Raw genomic sequence first — 7,754 nt, 5'->3', positions numbered from 1 at the left:
CAATGCATTTATGTGCATAATTCAAAATTCTACTATATGCACATGCTCCGGTGCATATAAATTGGTTGAAAAATCAAATATGTGTCCTTGGGTGCATGCTTAGCTCCCATGCAAGAAATGGGAATGAATTTCAAACACTAGGGCACCGTTGATTGCCGGCAAAACATTGCGATGTCTGGTTTTTAAATTCTAGTAAATCCAAAACTCGTCTGAAATTCATGAAACTTGGCATGCTATCATGGAGCGGCATCAACATGTCGTGGTAAAAAATTTCTCCCATTTGGGGCACGTTTGGGTATATGCTTCTCATAAACCAGAGCTTCTCACAACAAGCATGATGGTTTTCGGTAGGGAACGTCCCACCTTTGGGGACGAAACAATATCCGTTGCCTCTTATTGCTTTCAAATTTTTTTCTCGTGTCAATATAGAACAACAGGAGTGTTGTGTGAATTTTGTGATTTTTTGGGGTTCGTTTGGACATTTTTATGCATTAACTAAGTTTTCAATGCATTTATGTGCATAATTCAAATTTGAACTACATGCACATGCTCCGGTGCATATAAGTTGGGTGAAAAATCAAATCTGTGTCCTTGGGTGGATGATTAGGTCCCATGCAAGAAATGGGAATGAATTTCAAACACCAGGGCACCGTTGATTGCCGGCAAAACATTGAGATGCCTGGTTTTAAAATTCTAGTAAATCCAAAACTTGTCTGAAATTCATGAAACTTGGCATGCTATCATGGAGCGACATCAACATGTCGTGGTTAAAATTTTGTCCCATTTGGGGCAGGTTTGGGTATATGCTTCTCACGAATCGGAGCTTCTCACAACAAGCATGATGGTTTTCGGTAGGGAACGTCCCACCTTTGGGGAAGAAACGATAACCATTGCCTCTTATTGCTTTCAATTTTTTTCTCGTGTCAACATAGAACAACAAGAGTGTTGTGAGAATTTCTATGATATTTCGGGGTTTGTTTGGACTTTTTTATGCATTAACTGAGTTTTCAATGCATTTATGTGCATAATTCAAATTTGAACTACACGCACGTGCTCCGGTGCATATAAATTGGTTGAAAAATCAAATATGTGTCCTTGGGTGCATGCTTAGGTCCCATGCAAGAAATGGGAACAAATTTCAAACACCAGGGCACCGTTGATTGCCGGCAAAACATTGAGATGCCTAGTTTCTAAATTCTAGTAAATCAAAAACTCGTCTGAAATTCATGAAACTTGGCATGCTATCATGGAGCGGCATCAACATGCTGTGATAAAAATTTTGTCCCATTTGGGGCAGGTTTGGGTATATGCTTCTCACAAACCGGAGCTTCTCACAACAAGCATGATGGTTTTCAGTAGGGAACGTTCCACCTTTGTGCACGAAACGTTATCCATTGCCTCTTATTGCTTTCAAAAAAATTCTTGTGTCAACATAGAACAACAGGAGTGTTGTGTGAATTTTTGTGATTTTTCGGGGTTCGTTTCGACATTTTTATGCATTAACTAAGTTTTCAATGCATTTATGTGCATAATTCAAATTTGAACTACATGCACATGCTCCGGTGCATATAAATTGGTTGAAAAATCAAATCTGTGTCCGTGGGTGCATGCTTTGGTCCCATGCAAAAAATGGGAATGAATTTAAAACACCAGGGCACCGTTGATTGCCGGCAAAACATTGAGATGCCTGGTTTTTAAATTCTAGTAAATGCAAAACTCGTCTGAAATTCATGAAACTTGGCATGCTATCATGGAGCGGCATCAACATGCCGTGGTAAAAATTTTGTCCCATTTGGAGCAGGTTTGGGTATATGCTTCTCACAAACCGGAGCTTCTCACAACAAGCATGATGGTTTTCGGTAGGGAACGTCCCACCTTTGGGGACGAAACGATATCCATTGCCTCTTTTTGTTTTCAAATATCTTTCTCGTGTCAACATAGAACAATAGGAGTGTTGTGTGAATTTTTGTGATTTTTCGGGGTTCGTTTGGACATTTTTATGCATTAACTGAGTTTTCAATGTGTTTATGTGCATAATTCAAATTTGAACTACATGCACATGCTCCAGTGCGTATAAGTTGGGTGAAAAATCAAATCTGTGTCCTTGTGTGCATGCTTAGGTCCCATGCAAGAAATGGGAATGAATTTCAAACACCAGGGCACCGTTGATTGCTAGCAAAACATTGAGATGCCTGGTTTTTAAATTCTAGTAAATCCAAAACTCGTCTGAAATTCATGAAACTTGGCATGCTATCATGGAATGGCACCCGACATGATGTGGTATTTTTCGTGTCCATTTTGAGAGAAGGCGCACTCGAATAATGACAGCCAACAAAGGTTTTAAAAAATAGCTGCCACTTTAATATCTCAAACGTTTGTATAATTCAAATTGTGTGCGTTCTGTTAACCATTCACGTGACGCCACGTGTCTTGGTTTTAATGGTTGTAGGAGGTTTTAATGGCTGTAGAAGATGTCACGATCCTCTCCAGTGCAAGGCCCATATATATTCGCTAGAGTCGAGGATTGAGACGATTGCGTGCTGACAAAAGTGGTAACTAGCACATGCGTGTCAATCGAAACTATTGTGCCAGAGAAAACACAGCTGCGCATGCTCAGTCTTCGATGGCATGATTACCCCTACTGGAAGAAAAAGATGCGCATGAATCTTGAAGCCATTGACATTGACCTCTGGTATGTCGTCAAGACAGGCATTCCCAAGGTCGGTGAAGGTGTCACCGCTGCTGATGTCAAGAGGTTCGCGCAACTGGACTCAACCGCCAAGAACATCATTTGTGGTCATCTGACCAAAGGACAGTATGGCCGTGTGAGTGCACTGGAAACTGTAAAGCTAGTCTGGGACTGGTTCTCCAAGGTCAACGAAGGCATCTCAACTCAGAGAGACTCAAGGATTGATGTTCTTCGCAATCTCTTCAGCCGCTTCAAGAGGAATGACAATGAAAATGTCCATCTCACGTTCGATCGCCTCACTGATATCACTAATGAGCTTCGCGCTCTTGGCGCCACTGAGATCACCAAGCACGAAATCATGAAGAAGCTTCTAAGATCACTTGACAGCTCATTTGACAGCTTGGCCCTGATGATACAAGAACGTCCTGACTTCAGATATCTCGATCCGTCTGACATACTTGAGAGGCTCAACACACATGAGTTCTAGCTATCTAAGAAGAGAGACATCTATGGACCCAACTATGGCCGAACTCGTGCTTTGAAGGCAAAGGTTGTTCCCTCATCTGAAAAAGAATCTAACTGCAGTTCTGAGGATCCTGAAGACATTGGCAGAGAACTAGTAATGCTTGTGAAGAAGTTCCAAAAGTCCTTCAAGAAGAATCGCTTCGGAAAGTCTTCAAGATCCAGCTCAAGAAATGATGAGGCTTCCTCTTGTGACTACAAGAAGAGAACGTGCCACAAATGCAAGAAGCCAGACCACTACATCTCTGAGGGCTCTCTGAGTGCCCTCAGAGCTGTAGAAGAAGAAGAAGAAGAAGAAGAAGAAGAAGAAGAAGAAGAAGAAGAAGAAGAAGAAGAAGAAGAAGAAGAAGAAGAAGAAGAAGAATAAGAAGAAGAAGAAGAAGAAGAAGAAGAAGAAGAAGAAGAAGAAGAAGAAGAAGAAGAAGAAGAAGAAGAAGAAGAAGAAGAAGAAGAAGAAGAAGAAGAAGAAGAAGAAGAAGAAGAAGAAGAAGAAGAAGAAGAAGAAGAAGAAGAAGAAGAAGAAGAAGAAGAAGAAGAAGAAGAAGAAGAAGAAGAAGAAGAAGAAGAAGAAGAAGAAGAAGAAATCATCAAAGTCGTCTTCAAAGTCTTCATCTCATAAGAAGAGCTCATCTGGCAAGGCTCGTGCGTTTGTTAGCAAGGAGATGGATTTAGAGGAGGAGTCTGCTTCTGAGGAGGCGGAGGTGGAGTCTGAGGAGGAGTCTGATTCAGGCGTGGCAAGCCTGTCTCTAGCTTCGGCATTCGTTGCCAAGTCCATCTTCAACATTGAAGACAATGGTCATGACGCCGACGCTGAAGCCGATGATGAGGACGACTCTGCTCCGACCTACCGCTTCATGGCACGATGTGCCAAGGTAAACTCACATGATGCTTACTTCCAAACCTCTAGTCAAGATGGCTCTGAGTGTAAATCCAAACCCAGCTATAAGACTCTTGCTAAAATTGCAACTAAACAACAAACTGCTATGGAACATATTCAAAAGTTGCTAGACAAAAGTAATGACCTGTTGGACGTGAAATGAATCGAACTCAGTCCTTAATCGAAGACATTAAAAATCTTCATGTTAAGTATGAGGAACTTGAAAGTCATCATGAATCACTCTCAGCTACTCATGATAAGCTTTCCTATGATTATCTTCAAAGGAAGCAAGATCTAGAGAAACTGAGAGCGTCTCATGAAGATCTTCAAAAGGAGAATGATTCACTACTCGCCCAACTGATCAGTTCCGCTCAGGAAGATTTTGTGCCACCATGTTTAAAATGTCTTGAGCGTGATAATGATGTCTCTGTTGCTGAATGTTCCACTGCCTCTGATGTTGCAATATCTTCAACTGCTGATGTGGAAACTAACCCCTCTTCTGAGGATACCACTACTATTGCTGATGAGAATGCCAGGTTGAAGACATAGCTTGAAACAGGCTTGTACAAAAGCCTCAAAGGGCATCAGACACTATGTGATGTCCTCAAGAAACAGATTCTGAACCGAAACCCTAGGAAAGAGGATGTTGGGTTCGAGAGGAAAATGAATGCTGATGGTTCCTACTGGAAGGCTGAGCAGTACCCCAAAACCGCATGGGTTGCTGCAAAGGGACCTTCAGTGGACCCATCCACTTTATCTGGCTTCACTTGTGCTAATCCCATTATCATTGATGAACCCTTTGACGCCGATTATAAGTTGTTCAAGAATCAAAATGGTGAAGTGTTTTCCAGGTTTATTGGTACTAACTGCAGGAACGGGCCACCTTTGAAGAAGATCTGGGTGCCCAAAAGTTGTCTTGAGAAGCTTCCCGTGAATGTCATCATGACACCACCTGGGAAGAAGACAAACCCCAGACCAAAGGCTTCATATGGCCCAAAGGCTTCATACAGACAGAGGACCTCACAAGGTCACCCTAACGTCAATGTTTTGCAAGGAAACCATACTCAGACTTATGAATATGAGCGTGTCACTTCGAACCTCTATGTTCATAAAACAAATAACTTTTCTGCTTATTCTTATGAGTATTATTCACCACCTGCAAGGCTATTTGCTAGGGCTCCAAAGCAAAAGTTCTCAGATGTTGCACTTAGACTCATTGCTTCTAAGACATTCCTGAAGATGTGGGTGGTTAAGAAGAATTAACTTTCTCTTGCAGGGAAAGGTCTCCAGCCGAAAATTAAAGTCTTCTAACGCCAATGCTGGGGACCTAAAACATCTTGTGGGACGCAAGATAAAATGCCAAAATGGTCTTACTATTTCGTCCCAGGGTTTCTTGACGAGCATCCTATCTTACCAAACAAGAATCTTAACATTGATAATATGCTTGTTTGCTATATGTTTGTGCTTCACAATACTCTTGGTGAAGCCTATCCCGCTAACTGCAATGTAGGGTATGACTCTGAAAGCTACTGAGTGGATTATGGATAGTGGATGCACTAACCACATGACTGGTGATCGAAGTCTTCTCATGGATTCAACCCTACGTCCATCAACTAAGAGCCACATCACGTTCACTGACACCGGTAAAAGCAAGGTATTGGGCATAGGTAGAATTGCAATCTCAAAGGATCAGCACATGGATAAAGTCATGCTTGTTGAATCTCTTGGATTCAACTTAATGTCTATCTCAATGCTTTGTGATCTAAACATGATTGTGATATTTGGAAAATATCGTTGCCTTGTGCTTATGGAATATGACAAATCCCTAGTCTTCGAAGGGTATCGAAGAGACGATCTGTATATGGTAGATTTCTCCACAGGACCACAGCTTGTCGTATGTCTTCTAGCAAAAGCTTCAGAGTGCTGGCTCTGGCATCGGAGGCTAGGACATGCGGGCATGAGGAGCTTTCACACTCTCGTGAAGAAGAAGCATATCATTGGCATCAAGGGTGTCAAGTTCAAGAAGGACCATCTATGTGGTGCTTGTGAAGCCGGGAAGATGACAAGGGCCAAGCATCCCTCAAAGACAATCATGACTACATCACGCCCCTTCGAGCTGCTACACATGGACTTATTTGCCCCTACTCATTACTCTACCGTTACTACCATCGCATGTCTTTATGGCTTCGTTATCGTTGATGATTATTCAAGATATACCTGGGTGCACATAATTCTCTACAAGACTGAAGTGCAGGATGTCTTCAGACGTTTCACCAATCGTGCCATGAATAATTATGGCATCAAGATCAAGCACATCAGAAGTGACACCAGCACATAATTCAAGAACACCGGCCTCGACACTTATCTTGATACATTGGGAATCACACATGAGTTCTCTACTCCATACACACCTCAGCAAAATGGCATGATGGAGCGCAAGAACCGAACCCTCATTGAGATGGCACGTATGATGCTTGATGAGTACAAGACTCCAAGGAAGTTTTGTCCTGAAGCCATTCATACTGCTTGCCATATCGTCAACAGAGTTTATCTTCATAAGTTCCTCAAGAAGACATCCTATGAACTTCTGATTGGTAAGAAGCCAAATGTCAGCTATTTCAAAGTCTTTGGTGCTAGGTGCTAGATCAAGGATCCACATCACACTTCAAAATTTGCACCGAAAGCACATGAAGGTTTTATGCTTGGTTACGGAAAGGATTCGCACACCTACAGAGTCTTCAACCTCTTTCACTATAAAGTGGTTGAAACTGTGGATGTGCGGTTCGATGAGACTAACGGCTCGCAAAGAGAGCACCTGCCAAATGTGCTAGATGAAGATACACCAAGTCAATCTATCAAGCTAATGGGTACTGGAGAAATCATACCTACCGAGGAACAGGATGAAGAGGAAATCATCATTTCTGCACCTAATCAGCATGAAGACAATGTTGAGCCTGAAGCCAATGCTGAAGATGAAGACAATGATCAGCAAAGGAAAAATCTTCGTCCAGTACATCCTGGGGTTGCAAATGAAGTCCAGATTGAGAAGATAATTGATAGTATCAATGCACCTGGTCCACTCACTCGTTCAAGAGCAACACAGCTAGCAAATTTCTGTGGGCATTTTGCATTTGTGTCCATATTTGAACCCAAGAAAGTTGATGAAGCCTTCATGGAACCTGAATGGATTCAAGCTATGCAAGAAGAGCTTCAACAGTTTGAGCTGAACAATGTCTAGGAGCTAGTCAAACGTCCAAATCCTCGCAAGCACAGCAGCATTGGCACCAAATGGATCTATCGCAACAAACAAGATGAGCATGGTCAAGTTGTCAGAAACAAGGCTCGTCTCGTAGCTCAAGGATACACACAAAGAAATTGACTTTGACGAAACCTTTGCTCCTGTGGCTACGCTTGAAGGCATTCGCATACTGTTAGCATATGCCAACCACAACAACATTCTTCTGCACCAAATGGATGTGAAGAGTGCCTTCCTCAACGGCAAAATTGAAGAAGAAGTGTATGTTGCACAACCCCCTAGTTTTGAAGATCCAAAGCGTCCTGACATGGTGTACAAGATCAACAAGACACTGTATGGCCTCAAACAAGCACCTCGCACTTGGTATGACACACTCAAAGACTTCCTGAAGAGCAAACGATTCAAACCTG

This window comes from Triticum aestivum, chromosome 7D, assembly GCF_018294505.1.
Source record: "Triticum aestivum cultivar Chinese Spring chromosome 7D, IWGSC CS RefSeq v2.1, whole genome shotgun sequence".
NCBI classification, from domain to species: domain Eukaryota; kingdom Viridiplantae; phylum Streptophyta; class Magnoliopsida; order Poales; family Poaceae; genus Triticum; species Triticum aestivum.
This window is presented reverse-complemented; position numbering follows the sequence as displayed.